We start from the raw sequence: 23,484 nt of genomic DNA on the forward strand, positions 1-23,484 counted from the left end.
ATTGATAATTGGATTGCATTGTTTTCTGTCCTTTTATCTGTTTTCTTTTTTTTTTATCTTTATTGGAATATAATTGCTTTACAATGGTGTGTTACTTTCTGCTTTGTAACAAAGTGAATCAGTTATACATATACATATGTTCCCATATCTCTTCCCTCTTGCGTCTCCCTCCCTCCCACCCTCCCTATCCCACCCCTCCAGACGGTCACAAAGCACCGAGCTGATCTCCCTGTGCTATGCGGCTGCTTCCCACTAGCTATCTACCGTACGTTTGGTAGTGTATATATATCCATGCCTCTCTCGCGCTTTGTCACAGCTTACCCTTCCTGCTCCCAATATCCTCAAGTCCATTCTCTGGTAGGTCTGTGTCTTTATTCCTGTCTTACCCCTACGTTCTTCATGACATTTTTTTTTTCTTAAATTCCATATATATGTGTTAGCACATGGTATTTGTCTCTTTCTGACTTACTTCACTCTGTATGACCGACTCTAGGTCTGTCCACCTCATTACAAATAGCTCAATTTCGTTTCTTTTTATGGCTGAGTACTATTCCATTGTATATATGTGCCACATCTTCTTTATCCATTCATCTGATGATGGACACTTAGGTTGTTTCCATCTCCAGGCTATTGTAAATAGAGCTGCAACGAATATTTTGGTACATGACTCTTTTTGAATTATGGTTTTCTGAGGGTATATGCCCAGCAGTGGGATTGCTGGGTCATATGGTAGTTCTATTTTTAGTTTTTTAAGGAACCTCCATACTGTTCTCCACAGTGGCTATATCAATTTACATTCCCACCAACAGTGCAGGAGGGTTCCCTTTTCTCCACACCCTCTCCAGCATTTATTGTTTCTAGATTTTTTGATGATGGCCATTCTGACTGGTGTGAGATGATGTCTCATTGCAGTTTTGATTTGCATTTCTCTAATGATTAGTGAAGTTGAGCATTCTTTCATGTGTTTGTTGGCAGTCTGTATATCTTCTTTGGAGAAATGTCTATTTAGGTCTTCTGCCCATTTTTGGATTGGGTTGTTTTTTTCTTATTGAGATGCACGAGCTGCTTATAAATTTTGGAGATTAATCCTTTGTCAGTTGCTTCATTTGCAAATATTTTCTCCCATTCTGAGGGTTGTCTTTTGGTCTTGTTTATGGTTTCCTTTGCTGTGCAAAAGCTTTGAAGTTTCATTAGGTCCCATTTGTTTATTTTTGTTTTTATTTCCATTTCTCTAGGAGGTGGGTCAAAAAGGACCTTGCTGTGATTTATGTCATAGAGTGTTCTGCCTATGTTTTCCTCTAGGAGTTTGATAGTGTCTGGCCTTACATTTAGGTCTTTAATCCATTTTGAGCTTATTTTTGTGTATGGTGTTAGGGAGTGATCTAATCTCACACTTTTACATGTACCTGTCCAGTTTTCCCAGCACCACTTATTGAAGAGGCTGTCCTTTCTCCACTGTACATTCCTGCTTCCTTTATCAAAGATAAGGTGACCATATGTGCGAGGGTTTATCTCTGGGCTTTCTATCCTGTTCCATTGAGCTATCTTTCTGTTTCTGTGCCAGTACCGTATTGTCTTGATTACTGTAGCTTTGTAGTATAGTCTGAAGTCAGGTAGCCTGATTCCTCCAGCTCTGTTTTTCGTTCTCAAGATTGCTTTTGCTATTCGGGGTCTTTTGTGTTTCCATACAAATTGTGAAATTTTTTGTTCTAGTTCTGTGAAAAATACCAGTGTAGCTTGACAGGGATTGCATTGAATCTGTAGATTGCTTTGGGTAGTAGAGTCATTTTCACAATGTTGATTCGTCCAATCCAAGAACATAGTATATCTCTCCATCTATTTGTATCATCTTTAATTTCTTTCATCAGTGTCTTATAATTTTCTGCATACAGGTCTTTTGTTTCCTTAGGTAGGTTTAGTACTAGATATTTTATTCTTTTTGTTGCAGTGGTAAATGGGAGTGTTTTCTTGATTTCACTTTCAGATTTTTCATCGTTAGTGTATAGGAATGCCAGAGATTTCTGTGCATTAATTTCGTATCCTGCTACTTTACCAAATTCATTGATTAGCTCTAGTAGTTTTCTGCTAGCATCTTTAGGATTCTCTATGTATAGTATCATGTCATCTGCAAACAGTGACAGCTTGACTTCTTCTTTTCCGATTTAGATTCCTTTTATTTCCTTTTCTTCTCTGATTGCTGTGGTGAGAGTGGGCAACCTTGTCTTGTTCCTGATCTTAGTGGAAATGCTTTCAGTTTTTCACCATTGAGGATGATGTTGGCTGTGGGTTTGTCATATATGGCCTTTAGTATGTTGAGGAAAGTTCCCTCTATGCCTACATTCTGCAGGGTTTTTATCATAAATGGGTGTTGAATTTTGTTGAAAGCTTTCTCTGCATCTATTGAGATGATAATATGGTTTTTCTCCTTCAATTTGTTAATATGGTTTATCACATTGATTGTTTTGCGTATATTGAAGAATCCTTGCATTCCTGGAATAAACCCCACTTGATCATGGTGTATGATCCTTTTAATGTGCTCTTGGATTCTGTTTGCTAGTATTTTGTTGAGGATTTTTGTATCTATGTTCATCAGTGATATTGGCCTGTAGTTTTCTTTCTTTGTGACATCCTTGTCTGGTTTTGGTATCAAGGTGATGGTGGCCTCGTAGAATGAGTTTGGGAGTGTTCCTCCCTCTGCTATATTTTGGAAGAGTTTGAGAAGGATAGGTGTTAGCTCTTCTCTAAAAATGTTTGATAGAATTCACCTGTGAAGCCATCTGGTCCTGGGCTTTTGTTTGTTGGAAGATTTTTAATCACAGTTTCAATTTCAGTGCTTGTGATTGGTCTGTTCATATTTTCTATTTCTTCCTGATTCAGTCTTGGCACGTTGTGCATTTCTACGAATTTGTCCATTTCTTCCAGGTTGTCCATTTTATTGACATAGAGTTGCTTGTAGTAATCGCTCATGATCTTTTGTATTTCTGCAGTGCCAGTTGTTACTTCTCCTTTTTCATTTCTAATTCTATGGATTTGAGTCTTCTCCCTTTTTTTCTTGATGAGTCTGGCTAATGGTTTATCAATTTTCTTTATCTTCTCAAAGAACCAGCTTTTAGTTTTATTGATCTTTGCTATTGTTTCCTTCATTTCTTTTTCACTTATTTTTGATCTGATCTTTATGATTTCTTTCCTTCTGGTAACTTTGGGGTTTTTTGTTCTTCTTTCTCTAATTGCTTTAGGTGCAAGTTTAGGTTGTTTATTTGAGATGTTTCCTGTTTCTTAAGGTAGGATTGTATTGCTATAAACTTTCCTCTTAGAACTGCTTTTGCTGCATCCCATAGGTTTTGGGTCGTTGTGTCTCCATTGTCATTTGTTTCTAGGTATTTTTTTATTTCCTCTTTGATTTCTTGAGTGATCACTTCATTATTAAGTAGTGTATTGTTTAGCCTCCATGTGTTTGTATTTTTTACAGATCTTTTCCTGTAATTGATATCTAGTCTCATAGCACTGTGGTCAGAGAAGATACTTGAAACAATTTCAATTTTCTTAAATTTACCAAGGCTTGACTTGTGACCTAAGATATGATCTATCTTGGAGAATGTTCCATGAGCACTTGAGAAAAATGTGTATTCTGTTGTTTTTGGATGGAATGTCCTATAAATATCAATTAAGTCCGTCTTGTTTAATGTATCATTTAAAGCTTGTGTTTCCTTATTTATTTTCATTTTGGATGATCTGTCCATTGGTGAAAGTGGGGTGTTAAAGTCCCCTACTATGAATGTGTTACTGTCGATCTCCCATTTTATGGCTGTTAGAATTTGCCTTATATATTGAGGTGCTCCTATGTTGGGTGCATAAATATTTACAATTGTTATATCTTCTTCTTGGATCGATCCCTTGATCATTATGTAGTGTCCTTCTTTGTTTCTTCTAATAGTATTTATTTTGAAATCTATTTTGTCTAATATGAGAATTGCTACTCCAGCTTTCTTCTGGTTTCCATTTGCATGAAATATCTTTTTCCATCCCCTTACTTTCAGTCTGTATGTGTCTCTAGTTCTGAAGTGGGTCTCTTGTAGATAGCAAATATATGCGTCTTGTTGTTGTATCCATTCAGCCAATCTGTGTCTTTTGGTGGGAGCATTTAGTCCATTTACATTTAAGGTAATTATCGATATGTATCTTCCTATTCCCATTTTCTTAATTGTTTTGGGTTCGTTATTGTAGGTCTTTTCCTTCTCTTGTGTTTCTTGCCTAGAGAGGTTCCTTTAGCAGTTGTTGTAAAGCTGGTTTGGTGGTGCTGAACTCTCTCAGCTTTTGCTTGTCTGTAAAGGTTTTAATTTCTCCATCAAATCTGAATGAGATCCTTGCTGGGTAGAGTAATCTTGGTTGCAGGTTTTTCTCCTTCATCACTTTAAATATGTCCTGCCAGTCCCTTCTGGCTTGCAGAGTTTCTGCTGAAAGATCAGCTGTTAACCTTATGGGGATTCCCTTGTGTGTTACTTGTTGTTTTTCCCTTGCTGCTTTTAATATGTTTTCTTTGTATTTAATTTTTGACAGTTTGATTAATATGTGTCTTGGCGTATTTCTCCTTGGATTTATCCTGTATGGGACTCTCTGTGCTTCCTGGACTTGATTAACTATTTCCTTTCCCATATTAGGGAAGTTTTCAACTATAACCTCTTCAAATATTTTCTCAGTCCCTTTCTTTTTCTCTTCTTCTTCTGGAACCCCTATAATTCGAATGTTGGTGCAGTTAATGTTGTCCCAGAGGTCTCTGAGACTGTCCTCAGTTCTTTTCATTCTTTTTTCTTTATTATGCTCTGCAGTAGTTATTTCCACTATTTTATCTTCCAGGTCACTTATCCGTTCTTCTGCCTCAGTTATTCTGCTCTTGATCCCATCTAGAGTATTTTTAGATTCATTTATTGTGTTGTTCATCGTTGTTTGTTTCATCTTTAGTTCTTCTAGGTCCTTGTTAAATGTTTCTTGCATTTTCTCTATTCTATGTCCAAGAGTTTGGATCATCTTTACTATCATTATTCTGAATTCTTTTTCAGGTAGACTGCCTATTTCCTCTTCATTTGTTAGGTTTGGTGGGTTTTTATCTTGCTCCTTCATCTGCTGTGTGTTTTTCTGTCTTTTCATTTTGCTTATTTTCCTGTGTTTGGGGTCTCCTTTTTGCAGGCTGCAGGTTCGTAGTTCCCGTTGTTTTTGGTGTCTGTCCCCGGTGGCTAAGGTTGGTTCAGTGGGTTGTGTAGGCTTCCTGGTGGAGGGGACTAGTGCCTGTATTCTGGTGGATGAGGCTGGATCTTGTCTTTCTGGTGGGCAGGTCCACGTCTGGTGGTGTGTGTTGGGGTGTCTGTGGACTTATTATGATATTAGGCAGTCTCTCTGCTAATGGGTGGGGTTGTGTTCCTGTCTTGCTGGTTGTTTGGCATAGGGTGTCCAGCACTGTAGCTTGCTGGTCGTTGCATGAAGCTGGGTGCTGGTGTTGAGATGGAGATCTCTGGGAGATTTTCGCCATTTGATATTATGTGGAGCTGGGAGGTCTCTTGTGGACCAGTGTCCTGAAGTTGGCTCTCCCACCTCAGAGGCACAGCACTGACTCCTGACTGCAGCTCCAAGAGCCTTTCATTCACACGGCTCAGAATAAAAGGCAGAAAAAGTAGAAAGAATTAGTAGAAGGAAGGAAGGAAGGAAAGAAGGAAGCAAGGAAGGAAGGAAGGAGGAAGGAAGGAGGGAAGGAAGGAAAAAAAGAAAGAAAGAAGGAAGATAAAGGAAAATAAAGTAAGATAAAATATAATAAAGTTATTAAAATAAAAAAATAATTATTAAAAAAAATTTAAACAGACGGATAGAACCCTAGGACAAATGGTGGAAGCAAAGCTATACAGACAAAATCTCACACAGAAGCATACACATACACACTCACAAAAAGAGGAAAGGGGGAAAAAATCATAAATCTTGCTCTCAAAGTCCACCTCCTCAATTTGGGATGATTGGTTGTCTATTCAGGTATTCCACAGTTGCAGGGTACATCAAGTTGATTGTGGAGCTTTAATCCGCTGCTTCTGAGGCTGCTGGGAGAGATTTCCCTTTCTCTTCTTTGTTCTCACAGCTCTCAGGGGCTCAGCTTTGGATTTGGCCCTGCCTCTGCGTGTAGGTCGCTGGAGGGTGTCTGTTTTTTGCTCAGACCGGACGGGGTTAAAGGAGCCGCTGATTCGGGGGCTCTGGCGCACTCAGGCCGGCGGGGAGGGAGGGACACGGAGTGCGAGGCGGGCCTGCGGCAGTAGAGGCCGGTGTGACGTTGCACCAGCCTGAGGCGCGCCGTGCATTCTCCCGGGGGAGTTGTCCCTGGATTCCGGGACCCTGGCAGTGTCGGGCTGCACAGGCTCCCCGGAAGCGGGGTGTGGAGAGTGACCTGTGCTCACACACCGGCTTCTTGGTGGCGGCAGCAGCAGCCTTAGCGTCTCCTGCCCGTCTCTGGGGTCCGCGCTTTTAGCCGCGGCTCGCGCCTGTCTCTGGAGCTCCTTTAAGCAGCGCTCTTAATCCCCTCTCCTCGCGCACCAGGAAACAAAGAGGGAAGAAAAAGTCTCTTGCCTCTTCGGCAGGTACAGACTTTTCCCTGGACTCCCTCCCGGCCAGCAGTGTTGCACTAACCCCCTGCAGGCTGTGTTCACGCCGCCAACCCCAGTCCTCTCCCGGCGCTCCGACCGAAGCCCAAGCCTCAACTCCCTGCCGCGCCCGCCCCGGCGGGGGAGCAGACAAGCCTCTTGAGCTGGTGAGTGCCGGTCGGCCTTGATGCTCTTTGCGGGAATCTCTCCGCTTTGCCCTCCGCACCCCTGTTGCAGTGCTCTCCTCCGTGGCCCCGAAGCTTCCCCCCTCCGCCACCCGCAGTCTCCGCCCGCGAAGGGGCTCCTAGTGTGTGAAAACCTTTCCTCCTTCACAGCTCCCTCCCAGTGGTGCAGGTCCCGTCCCTATTCTTTTGTCTCTGTTTATTCTTTTTTCTTTTTCCCTACCGAGGTACGTGGGGGGGTTCTTGCCTTTTGGGAGGTCTGAGGTCTTCCGCCAGCGTTCAGTAGGTGTTCTGTAGTTGTTCCACGTGTAGTTGTATTTCTGGTGTATCTGTGGGGAGCAGGGTGATGTCCGCATCTCACTCTTCCGCCATCTTCCCGGAAGCCTCCCATATAGAGGTTTTTGAAAGGAAATTCCTGGCTACTTTTTCAAACAAGTAGTGTGGAAATTCTCACTAGTGCAGAGTAAATTCTGTGTGCTGCTAGTGTTGGAGGGTCGCCTGCAGAAGAAGGGGGTGGCTGTGGCTCACCACAGGGACAAGGACACTGGCAGCAGAAGTTCTGGGAAGTATTCCTTGGCATGAGCCCTCCCAGAGCCCGCCATTAGGTTTACCAAAAAGGCTGCAGACACCAGTGCTCCCTTTTATCTATTTTCAATATTGCCCACTAGTTATGCCCATCGAGTAGCATGGAGCCCAGCAGCGAGCTCATGAGGGTCACCTGAGGCAAGGAAGTGGCAAGTTAAGAAGGCTGGCTGGAAAAATCTGATGGACTCATGAGAGGAGAGGCAGACAGTACCTTCAAACCTCCAATAAATAGCTGGGAAAAAAATTCAAAGGGAGCTAATTTCAGGCATAAATACAAGAAGACTTGAGGCTTATAATTTGGATTATACTTGCAAATACAAAAACTCAAGGACTACCAAAATGTACCACTGGCACTCAAAACACTATCACAGTGGATTCTGCCTTGTGAGTTGTTACTTGGATGGGTTGACTTAGGAGACGGGCCAGTCTGCATTTAACCCTTGCTGGTGTTTCACTTTTGCTGTCATTTTCCTTTTTCTAAAGTATTATAATTTTAAAAATATACGATTCATTGTTTGCTCTCTGTCCCTATTTATCAAATTAAGGAGTTTTAGAGAGAAAAGAAACACAAAATAATTTAATTGTTTCTAACCAATTATTTCCTTTCCCTTCCTTTCTTCCTCCCTTCTTCCTCCCTTCCTTTTATCTCTTGTTCTCTCTCTCTCTTTCTTCCTCAGCAAAAACCTTACATTTATTAAACACCTACCACATGCCTAGCACTGTCACACACATTCAGTAAGTGCTGACAACAGGTTACTATAACATTGCATAGCGCTTAAGGGCCTGAACTAAACAGTCAGCTTGATTGGGTTGAAATCCAGGCGCCACCCATATTAACCAGTGTTAAGTACGGTACAGACAATACTACATGTAAGTTTCATTTTGGGCAAACAGAGAGACTGCATGACTCCTTACAAGTAGATGGTATCCTGTGAATAATTTTAGCCAATAGAATATTAGCAGGAATCATATGTATCACTTCTGAGTTGGGGTAGTTGTATATCTCCTGTGCCTTACCCATGTTCTATACCCCTCAACCATCTCTACCTGCTGGCTGGATGACACTAGTGTGAAATAGAAGGTACAGAAAAGCAGAGCCCCAGTAAGGTGGGAGCCTGGATCCCTGCAAACCACTTAGGAGAATGCTGCCCGGGAGAGCTGCTTTAACTTTGTATTAAAACTAGACTTTCTATTAGCACTAGACTTTGTATAAAGCCACTGAAGTTTTGAGATTATTTTTACATCAATTAATGCTGATTACCCTAAAAACATTACTTCTGGCAAATTCCCTAACATCTAGGCATCAATTTCCTCATCAGTAAAATGGAGATAAAATTAACACCTACTTCACAGAGAGGCATTACAGATACTAAATGGAGTCAAACAACAATTGTCAGAGTTAAAATAATTTTATAAAACAGTAACTTTTATGTTCAGTTTTACAAATTAGGGCACCAAGGCATAGAAATATTAGGTAGGTTGTGTTGGTCAGAATCCTTTCATTGCTTATTTAAGCAAACAGAATATTTTTATTTTATCGCTAGACATTTCAATGGGTGAATCTGGCTTTCAGGCATAGTTAGATTCAGAGACTTAAACAGTATTATAAGAGCTCTCTATATTTCTCTCAATATACACCCTCAGCTCTCCTTTCTTTTAGTGGCTTAATTCTCATTGCATTCTGGCTCAATAGCAAAAGATGGCCACCATTGACTTAGCAACTACATCAACCATGAAGAGTCCTTTTCTTGACCTTGCCTGGCTCACATTCCCATCCATGGATCTGTCACTACCTTGCAGAGGATGGCTTACAGGTACTGACTATTCTAGCTTTGAACCCAGTGTCTGGCAGAGAAGATTGGAATATGTATTTTACAGACCCACCAAGCTTGCATGCTATCAGGGTGAGAGGGCTTTTCAAAGGAAAATGAAGGCACTGTGACCCAGTAAAAGGTGGAGAGGCAAAAGCCACTGATGCCCACCATCAAAGCTGGCAAAGGTCTATGTATCATAGCAAGTATATGAAGCCAGGCTTATGTGATTTTGAGACCAAGCTGCCACAAATAGACATTTTGGTTGGTGACAGACTAACTTGTAAATATCCTGAGCTTGTCTCCAATACTCACCACAAAGTTACATTGAAAGGACAGTTAGTACAAGTCAGAGATTTGATTGGGTTTTAGGTACTCAAACTGATGTTCTTCCTGAAAGGATAGCTGCTTTGTCCTAACTGTGCTCTAAAACTATAATTATAATTAGTATTGATTTATTCATTGCCTCCTACCGTTTATGAAGTGAGGAATATAGCTTATACATGTTAGTTTCCTAAGATTTAGCCATCCTCTTTAAGTACATAAGAGTAGTTTAACACCTTTGGCATGTAATCCAAGTAATAGAATATACTCTAATTAGATCTGCAAAAGCTGTTACCTTGATTACGAGACATACTAGTTATCTTGTCAGTCATTGATCTCATAATTATAAGGGAGGATGCTATTATTTTCAAATGATCTGGGCTAAATTCTGCCTTTGAGTTCAGGGGCTCTAACTGAGTCCCAGCCCAGTAGATGTTTACGCTATTCTTGTGCACACAGCAATTAGCTGCATTTCTTTATCCTCAAGGCTTTACAGTTAACATACTTTACAATCATACCAAATAGGCTCAAATCACCTAATCCCACCACCCTAACGTAACAGTTTACATTTAAATCCATAAATGGTAAGAAAAAGAATTACATTCCGTCTCTAATTAAATTAGCTTAATTTTAATCAGTAGATATTATTTGTAGATTTTTCTTAATGTGTATCACAATTTGCACAAAGTGTTTTACCTTTTTGCTTGAGAAGATAATAATCTTTATTTTACCTTATGTGGGATTTCTAAAGAAGTATATTTAACTCTGTTATGTTGTGTATTTGCTTTTAGAACATATCACATATGTAATCCCTTCCTGTAGGAATAGACTAATATTTTACCATATGAATCTTCAGGTTAGCAGTTATATGTTTTTCTCTTTTTAACACTCACAAGCCTTAGGACTTACTTCACGTTATTAGATGCAACTCAGGTCTTTACAGAGCAGGAGTGATGACTGGACATTTAGAAGCCAGCAACTGCAATAGCACACTTTTCTTTAAATTCCTCAAACACCTCCTGTGCTCTGCTTTCCTGGCCTTTTGGCTTTTACCTGGACTCTAAAAACAAGGAACCCATTTTCAGGAAGGCCTCATTGTTCAAGTAGGTTTTTTTTTTATGTTGAACTAAAAATCTGATTTGCAGTAACTTTTACCTATTGGCCTAATGGACCTAATATGACCCCTTGGAATGACACAATACAAATCTAAGTCCTCTTTATGTTACATTGTTGATGAGAAAAAGTCATAAAACTGCTTGTGTTAGGTAAAAAAAAATTAATATCATGGACAAGCTTGAAATGCGGGTTCAGTGGATTCAAGCCCTGCCTTTGCCACTTTCCCCCTCGGTGGTTTTTAGCACACCATTTAAACGTTTTTAGCCTCGGTTTACTTATCTAGAAATTAAAGACAGTAGTAATATTAGCTCTGTCTTCTAAAAGTTTATTTTTATCTCAAGTTTATGGGTGTATAATTTTCATACCAAGAATTTCATCCTCCATAAGTATAGTTTATTGAGTTTTGAAAAATATAAAGCCATGTACTTAAGATATATCTCAAAAAATTCTCTTGTGCTTTGAAATCAGTTCCCTCTACCAACCTGCAGCCCCTGGCAACTACTTGTCTGATCTCTGTCTTTATAATTTTGTCTTCTTCAGATTGTCATATAAATGTCACCATAGAGCATGTAGCCTTTTGTATCTGGCTTCTGTCAGCGCAGTACTTTTGAGATTCTTCCTGCTGTTGCATGCACGTATACATTATTCCTTTTTATTACCAAGTAGTATTCCATTATATCTGTGTACTACAATTTGTTTACTGATTCACCAGCTGATGGACTTTTGGGGTTGTTTACAGTTTGGGGTGATAAACATTTGCATGCGGGTTTTTGTAGCTATATGTTATCATTTCTCTTGGGTAAATATCTAGGAGTGGAACGGCTGGGTTGTATGGCAAGTGTAATAAAGTGTCTAACTCCATTTTTGATGTTTGACCACAGATGGGGCTTTGAAGCCCCATCCTTCTCCCTTTCTACCTTTTCCACATCTGGGCAAGCCATAAAAAAGCCTGTGTGCTTCCTCCCTTACTGCCAATGGAGAAGTTCAAACTATTCTGTAACCCTCACCTTGGTCCTAACCACAATAAAAAACAAAGTCATCACTCCTTCCTTTGTTCAAGTCATTTTGAACTGGCTTGGGTGCTTCCCTTGCTGTCCCCAGAAAGCCTCATTATGTGAGTAATAAACTTTTTCATATTCTCCTGATGCATATGTGGCATCAATTGTCTTGATATCTGAACCAGTTTTGGGAAGGGGGGATTGATCCTGCCTTCAGCAAGACTACCACAAAATAATGAGCATGGGTTTAACTTTATACGAAAATGTCAGCTCTCTTCTAAAATAGCTGTACCATTTGTATTTCTACCAGCAACATATGAGGGTTCTAGTTGCTCTGCAGCTCTGCATCGTCACTAACACTTAGCATTTTTAGCCTTTATCATTTTAATCATTCTAGTAGATACGGGTTTTTAATTTGCATTTTCCTAATAAATAATGATGTTGAATAATTACCCCCATGTACTTATTTGTAATCATTTGCAATTAGTATATCTTCTTTGGTGCAATGTCTATTCAAACCATTTGGCTATTTTCAACTGGATTGTTTCTTATCTTATTGAATTTTAAGAGATTTTGCATATATATTCTAAGTCCTTTATAAGATATATTTTGCAAATATTTATTCCCATCTGTGTTTTTTTCCATTTTCTTACTGTCTTGCAAAGAACAGAAATTGTTAATTTTGTCAGTTTACCAATATTTTGCTTTATAGTTTATGCTTTTAGTGTCATATCCAAGAAATATTTACCTAATCCAGACTTACAAAGATTTCTTCCTTTGATTTTTCACAGAACTTTTAGAATTTTTAGCTACTTTTATATGGTTCAAGATAATTGAATAAAGGTTCAGATTCTGTTTTGATATTGTTTCAGTTTTACATATGGATATCCAATTGTCCAGTATTTGTTGAAAAAAAGTGTCCATTGCTTCTGAATTACCTTGACAACTTTGTTGAAAATCAACTGGGCACAAACGTGTGGGTCTATTTCTGGACTCTCTGTTCTTCTCCATTGATACTATCCTTATGTCAATACTGTACTGTCTTGATATTGCAGTTTTATATAAATCTTGAAATCAGACAGAATGAATTCTCTATATTTAGATTTCTTTTTTTTTTTTTTTTTGTGGTTCGCAGGCCTCTTACTGTTGTGGCCTCCCCCAGTTGCGGAGCACAGGCTCTGGACACGCAGGCTCAGCGGCCACGGCTCACAGGCCTAGATGCTCCGCGGCATGTGGGATCTTCCCGGACTGGGGCACGAACCCCTCCAGGATACCTCATTCCGATGAATATTCCCTGGGGCCTGAGGTTCTCTGTTTGTCCAGTGGTTCGGACTTGGAGATCCCACTGCAGGAGCTCTGGCCCAACCCCCGGCTTGTGAACCAAGATCCTGCAAGCCATGTGGGGCAGCAAGAAAAAAGGAGCTGAACAATAACACAGAGTAAAAAATAAAATTAGATTAGAAAAGTAACAGATATGTTAGAAAGAATTAAAAAAATCAAAACATAGATGAAACAACAACTGGAAGGTAAAACAGAATCACAATAGTAAAATAGAGGAGAACAAGAAAAAAAAAAAGCCAGAAAAGACCTTGGCTGTGGGAGGTGGGGGTTAGGCAGGGGTGGGGTTTAGGTGGTGGGTGGGGCCTATTCTTAGGACCCAGTGTGGGAAAAGGTCCTGGGGGTGGTGGCGGGCCAGAGAGGGTCCTTAGGCTCAACGCAGCAGGAGGGGCCCAGGTGTGCCTCTGCTCTTGGAGGTTGGAGGATCAGGTCCAGGACCCCAGCAGACTCACTGGGCCCACGTGCGTGGGGGAAATGCTAAGCGTATCCCCCCCTGATCCTCCAATCCCGGAGGGCCCCTCCCCTTTGGCCTCTCTTCTTCTTCTCTCCCTTCCCTCCCTCTTAAGCCCCTAGGACCCCTGCTGCTGGAGGGGGCCTCTGGAGGGCAGAGGACCAGGCCCAGGACCCCAGCAGGCTTCTTGGGGCCGAGTGGGTGGGGGAAATGCCCACCACGCTTCCCCTGATCCTCTGGTCCTGGAGGATTCCCCCGACCATCTGCCTCTCCTTGTCTTCCCCCCTTCTCCTTCCCTCCCAGCCCCTAAGATCCAGGATGGTGGTAGGGGCCCCAGAGAATGGAGGAACAGGCCTGGGAGCCCAGCAGGCTTCCTAGGCCCGACTGGGTAGGGGAGACACTAGGCACACTCCTGCATGATCCCCCGATCCCCCGAGGGTCCCTCCAGGTGTGGGGACCCCTCCCCACTCCCAGCCATCCCTCAGGTGTGCCGGTTATGTCCAGCCTCCACTTCTCCTCCCGCTTACTCCCTGCCTCGTCCTACCGGTCACTCGGGGATTCCTTCCATCTCCTTGGGAGTCGAGGTCCCCCACCAGCATCTGGCAGGCACCCTAGTTGTGGGGAGATGCGAACTCTGCATCCTCCTCCACTGCCATCTTCAATGTTAATTTCCTGGTATTAGTGACTGTACTGTGATTATGTATGACAACTGTTTTAAGATATGCACATTGAAATATTTAGACATGAATACAATACCGTCTTCAGTTTACCCTTAAGTAGTTTTAATATATATATATATTAAGAGTTGGAGTGATAAAGCAAATATGGTAAAATATTACCATTTAGAAAATCTGGATGAAGGGTACATGAAAATTCTAATTCTAGGAACTATTCTTACAACCTTTCCGTAAGCTTGAATTTATATCAAAAATGAACAAACATAGAAATCTTGTTTTTCTGTCTAAAAGAATCTAGAAAATGCCTTTCTATGTGTGTAAGTAGATAACAAACAAAATACTCATGTTTTCTAATGCATACTTATAAAATGATAAAATTAATATATTGTCAATATCCAATTAATACAAAGTAGCAACTTAAAAAGTAAACTCATTATAAAAGAATATTCATGTTATGTCTTTGCCACTTTTAATGGCATCATTAAGGCAGGACTTTATTTATTGCTTAATATATTTTCTGTCCTCTTGACTCCACATTTATTGTTTCATTTTATTCCACACTTCTCAGTGATAGGTATTGACATTGGGTCAAAATCTATGGGTTTTTCTTTGAAAACGCTGGACTGTATTTTGAAAAATATATCAATTTTAGCACCAAGGAGGCAAATAGATTGCTTAGTTGTTAAATAATCTTAATGAGATGTCAACAGCAGAAAAATATTCTCAATCCTCAGCAAGGTCTTCAGGTAATGAAACATTGATTTTTCTTTAAACCTCTAAAGCCATTTTGCTTACTGTACAGGAAATAAATGAAAAATAGTTATTTGTTTCCACGGGCAAAATCCATTTTCAGATAATTTAATAATTAAAATTATTTATAATTTCTCTACCTTCATTAGCTATTTGTTTCATTTACACTGTTGCTTTTTTGAGTAAACATCCTGAATTCACTTTTGAAGCAAGTCTCAGGCCAAAACTGACCTGAATTAAATCATTAGAGCGATTATACTTGTGGGGAAGCATCCGTATTTTAGTTAGAAAATGCTTTATGAAATCAGTAAACATGATGTAAGAATCTATTGTCCTAACTTATTTATTTCTATTCTTTCATTTATTTAAATATTAGTACAATTGAAAGTACTTTGCCATTTGGGTCAAAGGTTTATAATATTCATGAGAATTATGCAGAATCCTAGTTCTCTGTATATCCAACTTGAATTCTTTAGTTCTAAGCATTAAAACAAAACACAAATTTAAAAATCTGTTATTTAATAAGTTGGAAAAAGAGTAGTTGTCCATTGACTACAAAATCATGTTAATTAAGAATTAAACACTCTATTCTGGGGAAGTAGCAATGTGATTCTAAGTGAGAGGTGCAGATTATCTAAAGTGGGGTATTTTCAGAATGGCAAGGAAGCTTTAGTTTCCAGATATGGAAACATTTCCAGAGTATCCGAACTTTGGAAACTACTTCTTCAGAAAAGTTGGGGAGCCATGTTTTTCTCAGCAAACACCACAACTGTGGACCATTTTCATCTATTATGGTTTCCAAATGGAAGCATTTTCCTCTGTGTTTGAGGATGATAAGCATGATAACTTAAGACAGAGTGCTTTTTGGCCTTGTTTTGGACTCCAGGAGAAGTCCAAATATGGTATTTTCAGCTAGTTTTGTTCCTGGTTTTGACACTGAAAACCCAACGGATCAGTTAACTATTGAATAAGAAGCTACTTCAAAATTCAGTGGCTTGTAAACAAGAATAATTTATTAGCAAGCCCTTTTCATAGGAATGGAAAAGGTACAAAAGAGCAACAGTAATTCTGCATTTCTACTCAGGTCATGTTGAGCAATATAAGTCACATGGCCAAGTCCAAGGCCAAGGGACAGAATTGCAAAATCACAAGACTGGAAGTATGAATACTGGGAGGGGTGAAGAATTGGGGCCAATAATGCAACCTATACTAACATGCAAAAATATCTGATATATTGTTTTAGAAACAGCTCCTATTCCACATATTATTTCATGTCAGTGTTTTTGGATGATGAAAATAGTGTAGGCTCACCAAGTTACAAACATATCACCTTAGGAGGAGGGCTAGCCTTTATAGAAATTACGAATGTCTTTTTTAGAACAATGGGGCATCAGACTATTAATATTTGGCCAAATTTTAGGAGAGATTCAGTTTTAATACTCTTCAGAAGAAAAAATCTTAAAATCCCTTTGGGGCAAAGAATATCTAGAAGTAATGAATCGGCAGGAAAACAATCAGTTCTGTATTACAGAAGTGGTAGGAAACATGAGCTTCTAAGGAAGAACTCACACAGCCTGGTTCTGATGATAAAAATTGTCCTCCCTCTGTTATGGTGAGAGAAAGGAACAGTCACTCCAAGTAAAACAGAAAGACAATGACAAAGTGACATAACTTCGGAGGGCAATAATTCTGATGGTTTGCTGTAAGTGGAGAAATAATAAAATGTGTCTTTCAAGATTTAGAGATGATTTTCAGATTTAAACATATTGCAAAATATTTGTTTAAGAGTTGTGAGCATTCCCTTTTCTGTTTGATAAAATGTTGTAAGTGCCTGAGACGGTTTTGCATTTTTAACAAATACTTCTAAATTATTTTTATTGCAGATAGTTTTATGTTTCAGATGTCTGAATATGCACTGAATGCTTATGAGCTTGTTATAAACACCTGAAGAGAGAGGGTTTACAGTGACAACACATAAAGAATCTTAACCAAGGTGCTAATATAATGCAATGACAAACAGCATCCATTTCCAGCAGTTGTGCCATCGTGATAGTGTGAGTTCACAGCACCTGACTGGTAACCGCTAACATGTTGTCTGTCAAATCTGAGTCACAGTTACAATTATTCAGAAGACATTGATTTTTCTCATGCTGACAGAAGTATTTATCACTTTTCACTCAGGATAAGTCTGATTTAAGCACATATATTATACTCTGATGGTACTGGAAATCAAGATCCCCGGAATCCGGGATCTAGTCTTTACTCTTCCAACTTCTACATATGTGACCAGTGGCAAGTGCAGTTTTCAGTTCCTCATCCATTTAAGGAGAAGGTGGGAAAAGATAAATTCTTAGATTACTTCCAGCTTGAATATTCACTAACGCTCTGTGCTGGCTCAGTGTTCACGGGGCATTTCCCTCTGACCAACCCAGGAGGTCTTTCATAGATCCCACTGCTGCCTCAAGTAATAGGTAAACCATGATAAAACTATGATCCATAAATGGGTTATACTGTCATGGAAATCCCATAAAACCAATGCTTCAAATATTTGAAAGGCATGAAATATATTTCTGTTTATGAGAAAAATACAAGGGAATTTTCTTATGATCTTTGAACTAGAGTTTAATAAATGTGAAACACCCTCTTCAGTGACTGATCACAAAGGTAGAAGAGTAACTGAATTTGAAGATTAACTGAATCATTTCTCTTTTTATTTTGGTGGATGAGAAAGGTATCAGCTGCGTATTAGGACTCTGCTAAAACAGAGAAGAGTATCGTTTGTGTAACTGGTGTTTAGGGCAGGCGCATGTGAGTATGCACGTTGTATGCCAGACAATCCAGAGGATGCAGTTCCCTCAGCCCCTGACATGAATGCCCTTACAGAGTTGTGCAGTGCAGAGCCTGTTTGAACTGACTGTGGAGCCCTGCAGCATAATAGCTTAAAATGGCATTTCTGTGTTTGTGACCTCACAAGCATCTATTGGGGTAGGACGGAAGCAGAGCTGGCTTCATGGGCCTGTGAAGTGCAGTTGCAGAGGGTCCCGGGCTTACAAAGGCCCATGTTTGGTTTACTGTTCTGCTATCACCATGTCATTATCTTGAAATTCTTAATACTTTTTAAACAAGAGGCCCCATCTTTTCATTTTTCACTCGGTACCAAAAGTTATGTAGCTGGTCCTGGATGGATGGTCCTGGGAGTGGTTTAAGACCGTAATAGCAGGAATGTAAAGAGGAAGAAATAGTTGCTTGTCAACTTCTGACATCCAAAAGAGAATTTTTACAGCAAGGCAATTGGCTTGAAAGCCAGGATTTGTGAAGACAGTAAACCAATTTTCTACTTTCTTTATTATATCAAAGGATTCAGATTATACAATTTCTCCATAAATATAGAGGAAATGATCTTTTCACATATGAGCAAATGTGTATTGTCAACATTTGCAACTATTTTATTTGGCAGTGTAATCAGTAAGCTACCTGGACTAGAGAATACCTTGTGTTTGCCTTTGGCATAAATCTACACAGACTGATGTTCTGCCACCTGGCTTAGTTAAATCAATCCATAGATGTCGAGCCAAGTAGAAAATTTTCCTGTATGATTATTCTTCATATTCAAAAAACATGAGTAACTGTGTGTGTTTTACATGAGTGTACAAAGAAACTAAAATCCATTTCCATGGTTGGCTTGAACATTTTCCTTGAATATTGTTATTTTTTTGACCTGAAATAACCTAAAAGTGAGGACACTTAAGTTGATCATATTGAGTTGTATATTGTATATTAACATGGCCAGTTCAAATAGTCATAATCCAAAATGGATTTTAAAGCTGGAATTATTCACTTTACTTACATTAATCATTAAACTCACAAGAAATGTGAATACTAAGAAATTTAGGAAATGACCAATAGTAGTCTTATTTCTTAAAAGGAGTTAGCTGTGATTACAACATTTGAATCTTTCCGGTTGGTAACTGAGTAGTCTGTCTCCCATATTTGGAGCTAGGGAGAGAGCAAAGGAGGAAGGGAGGGAGGGAGGGAAGGAGGGAGAGAGAGAGAGAATGGTGATTAAAAGCTCAAGCAAGTTATTGGCCCTAAACCTGTTGGTGACATGCCAGCCCTTGTGAGCTAGTTGAAGATTCTCAGCCTCTGCAGTATTGACATACTGACATTTGGACTGGATAGTTATTTGGTTGGGGGGGGGAGTATCCTCTGCATTGTAGGATGTTTGGCAGCATCCTTGTCTCTACCCACTAGATGCCTCCTCTTCAGTTGTGATAACCAGAAATGTCTCCAGATATTGCCAAATCACCTTCAGTTAAGAACCACTGGCATAGATTGAACTAAGGATATCCTGAGGCGGCCGCTTCTCCTTAACTTACATCCAAAAGCAGGACAAGTGGTCCTCTTGGTTCCTTTTTCATAGGCTGATACCTTGATATTGTATTTGAATGTTGAAGAGATAACCCAAAGAAAAGTGAATATATTCCCATACAACTTAGAACAGCTAAACTAGACTGCCTGTTCCCGGGCCTTCCCTGAATATGTGTGTGTGTGTGGTTGTTGCGGGGAGGGCGGGCAATAAGAAATTATTCCAAGCTGGAGGTAGCCCCAGTCCACCCATTCCTACCTTACTGACATGGGAACAAGTAATACAGTAAATGACCATGATCTCAAAGAGGACTGGTCCACAGATGCACTGAGTTAACACCACAGCAACATGTTTTCAGCTCCCTTAGTGATTTTAAAAAAGGTCCATCCCCTAGTGTGTTGGTCCTGCCTACATCGCCGTCCTTTCTTTTTTTTTTTTTTTTACATCTTTATTGGAGTATAATTGGTTTACAATGGTGTGTTAGTTTGTGCTTTATAACAAAGTCAATCGGTTATACATATACATATGTTCCCATATCTCTTCCCTCTTGCGTCTCCCTCCCTCCCACCCTCCCTATCCCACCCCTCTAGGTGGTCACAAACCACCGAGCTGATCTCCCTGTGCTATGCGGCTGCTTCCCACTAGCTAGCTATTTTACGTTTGGTAGTGTATATATGTCCATGCCACTCTCTCGCTTTGTCACAGCTTACCCTTCCCCCTCCCCATATCCTCAAGTCCATTCTCTAGTAGGCCTGTGTCTTTATTCCTGTCTTACCCCTAGGTTCTTCATGACATTATTTTTTCTTAAATTCCATATATATGTGTTAGCATATGGTATTTGTCTTTCTCTTTCTGACTTACTTCACTCTGTATGACAGTCTCGTCCTTTCTTTGTAGAAAGCTTGGTTCAGAATGTTTGGAAGGATTTGAGTACTCCCTAGACTTCAGGGTACCTGAGAACTTGAAGATACAGTCCCCCCAAAAGTGATTTTTTTCCCCTAAGATTAAGAACAGCCACAATCAACACTAACTGTGCCTAGTTACCTGGAAATTTTGATTTACTTGCCCCACTTTCATTCATTCCAGGCCTTCAATAATTAGTTCGCCTTTAGATGAGTAGCAGATCATCAAGTTTTAGGGCTTATCATTATTTACTGTTGGTTCTGTGCTTCTCTGACATTTGGAAAATATACTGACCAGCTCATTTAAAAAAATCTTTCTGGCCCATAAAGAGAAGAAAGGAGGTGTAGTAGAGATCCTTTGAAGCTTTAGCAGAAGGAGTTGTTCCATAAAAATAACATTTTTCTGTGATTTAATCTGTGAGTGGGAAACAGTTGTATACTATTTCTGTTATGGGGGCAGAGTATGTATCTTAAATTACCTAAGTATTTGCTGTGAAGTATTTGAGTAGCTGCTTCCATCCTACAGAGAAAAATACTTTCAAAATAGATAATGCAGGGGAATACAATACAATTACTCAAATACTCCAGAGTCAGACAAAGGCATGCTATATAATGTGTCTTGTTCCTAAGTTTTTGTTCCTTCTCATTTTACTTATTTTCTTTGTAGGATAGATTATATTAAAATAAGGTTTTACTACATATCTAGAGGCTTGGCTAACATTTTTGTTTCAAAACATGGAATAAGTTTCCTTGTGTGTGAAAAGTACCTCTTTACATATAAGGAAAATGCAAACAGGGAAGTGGAAAGATTTGCCTAAGTTTGCAAAGTGAGCTTGGGCGCTCTATGGCAGGCTGACTCTGCACATTAATGACCATTCTCTGTGTTCAGTGTCACCACTTTGGCCCATGCCTTTCTGGGAGCAGCGTGAGAGGAGGCTGTGTCACACTTCTATCACTCCCTGATTGGTACATTGAAGTATCCCTTATATTTTACACTCTGTATTTGACCACTGCCTACAGTTAGGGTCACAGAACTGAAATATCAGGAAGCTGAGAGACTAAAAGTAACTAAACTTGATGGAAAGATAACAACATTTTCATTTTGATAAGAAATGAAAACTATCACCCATAAATGCTTTTACTTAGTATCTTTAGGCTATGTTCAAAAAAAGAAAGAAAGGATCATTGTAAATTAGAAGTCCACAGTTCCTTTCCCTATTCTGGCATTAGTAACCTATGTGGTCTTAGTAAATCATTTGTTCTGGACTTAATCTCCAGTCTGCAGTCTTGTTTCCTCTGGAAAAAATCCTAAAACATCATGATCACCATCAGAATGCCCATGACTAATAATCTGTAGTGCTTGTGAGACTGTGGGAAAAGAGAGATTCTCATTCACTCTTGGTTGGACTATAAACAACCTTCTTAGAAAGTTATCTGGCAGAGCTAATTAAAATGTAAAATATATATGCCTCCCTAACCAGCAATTCCACTTCCATCTACTCATTTACTAGATATAAAAATATTTAAGTATTTAAAGACATATGCATGAGAAATTTATCACATGATTTTTGGCAACAAAGAACCGGAGACAATCTGAAGAGTCATCGGTAACAGGATAATTGAACAAATTGGGTAATTCATATTCTGATATACTACACACCTTTTAAAAAGGACAGAGACCTATATGAATTAACTTGGAAAGCTATCCGTGACGCATTTATAAAGTAAAAAAGCAATTTACAAAATGCAGTATGCTGTTATCCCATTTGATATTAAATCCTTATATTTACATATGTATATTTTACGCTTGTGATAAGCAAAGGAAAATATGGATGAATACATCCAAATTGGCAGTAGATAAATCAAAGAAGGATAGAGAATTACTGCCTTCCTCAAGATGTATCTCTGTCCTGTTTGCATATGTACAAGAAGCATATTACTTTTAGTGAACAATATTTTTCCAACATTTTATTGTGAAAAGTCTCAAACATACAGCAAAGCTGAAATAATTTTACAGTATGAAGCCATATATATGCCACTTGGATTCTACCCCATTAACATTTTACTTTACTTGCTTTATCATGTATCTATCCATCTGTCTATTTTTCTATCCATTCCTCATTCCACTGTATTCTTTTTGATGCATTTCAAAGTAAATTTCACACCTCAGTCCAGTTTCTCCTAAATACTCCACCTTTCATAATAAATGACATTTTGATTGAAATTTAAATATAATACATTTTAAAGAAAGAGCTCTGGTTGTGGCTTCACTCACTAGGCATCTTGTATTACTTCTCCCTGCCCCCAACATAACAGATCTTCCGAGGTCTATAAAATGTAGGGCAGTTGGGTATTAAGGTTTGAGGGTCAGATCTTAGAAATATTAGTGAAATTAATACTCTTTCCTACACTCTTTGGGGATCCATAGACTGACATATCTCTTAGTAAATGCTTTTTGGAATTCAGTGTAAATTGTCTGTACATTCATGAAAATGTGAGCCAGAGATCTCTAAGGAGATTTCAGGCTTTTGGAGACATAAAAGGTATATTGCTCAGAGCTCAGTTGTCAAGAATAGAATCCACTCTACCTAAGCATGCAGGGAGTTATTACATGGTATTATGTGACTTACAGAATCACTGGGAGGGCTGAAGAAAAACCATGTTGAGATTCAGGAAACACTTCCAAATCCACACAGTGGAATTGGGCCAGGGGAGGTGCTGCCTCCACCATAATCAGAAGAATTATTACAGAATCAGAAATATGTCATCATGGCTGCCTGTTCCAGAATGATACCTCAGCCTTTGCCAAGAATCTGCCAAAGGAGGAAACTACCTGTAGAATCAGGAAGTGACTGCTGTAGTTGTCCATTCCAGAACCAGGGTGCCTTTGCCATGATCTACACAAGCAACACGGAAGCTCCTCACTTTGCTTCCTCCTGAAATGAATCAGTATCCAAACTCTAAGATAATACCTGGAATCTCAGCATAAGGGAATCTAGGAAATGTTTCATGAAAAGCACTGTTAGTTGACTGAAATAATCAATTTTCTCCTTCTTGAGTACATGGCTACATTGTGTTTTCCAATCTCCCCTGAAGTTATATGTGGTTGTATGTCAAAGTTCTTGCCTAGAAGATGCAAGTAGAAGTAATATATGCCTTAAGACAATAGTCATACCTTATCCACATTTTTTTCTCCTTATTGTTGGCTGGAATCTGACCCAGGATCAACCATGTGGATAACAATAAAGCCAGAGGGTGTAGAGCTGTATTGCTACCCTGGATTTTGGGATGACTTTGTGGAGCAAAGTCCATTTAACCATTTTGGATGACTCCATGAGTGAGGGGGAAAAAAGAAACTTGAATCTTCTTT

This window comes from Tursiops truncatus, chromosome 7 (assembly GCF_011762595.2).
Source record: "Tursiops truncatus isolate mTurTru1 chromosome 7, mTurTru1.mat.Y, whole genome shotgun sequence".
Lineage (NCBI taxonomy): Eukaryota > Metazoa > Chordata > Mammalia > Artiodactyla > Delphinidae > Tursiops > Tursiops truncatus.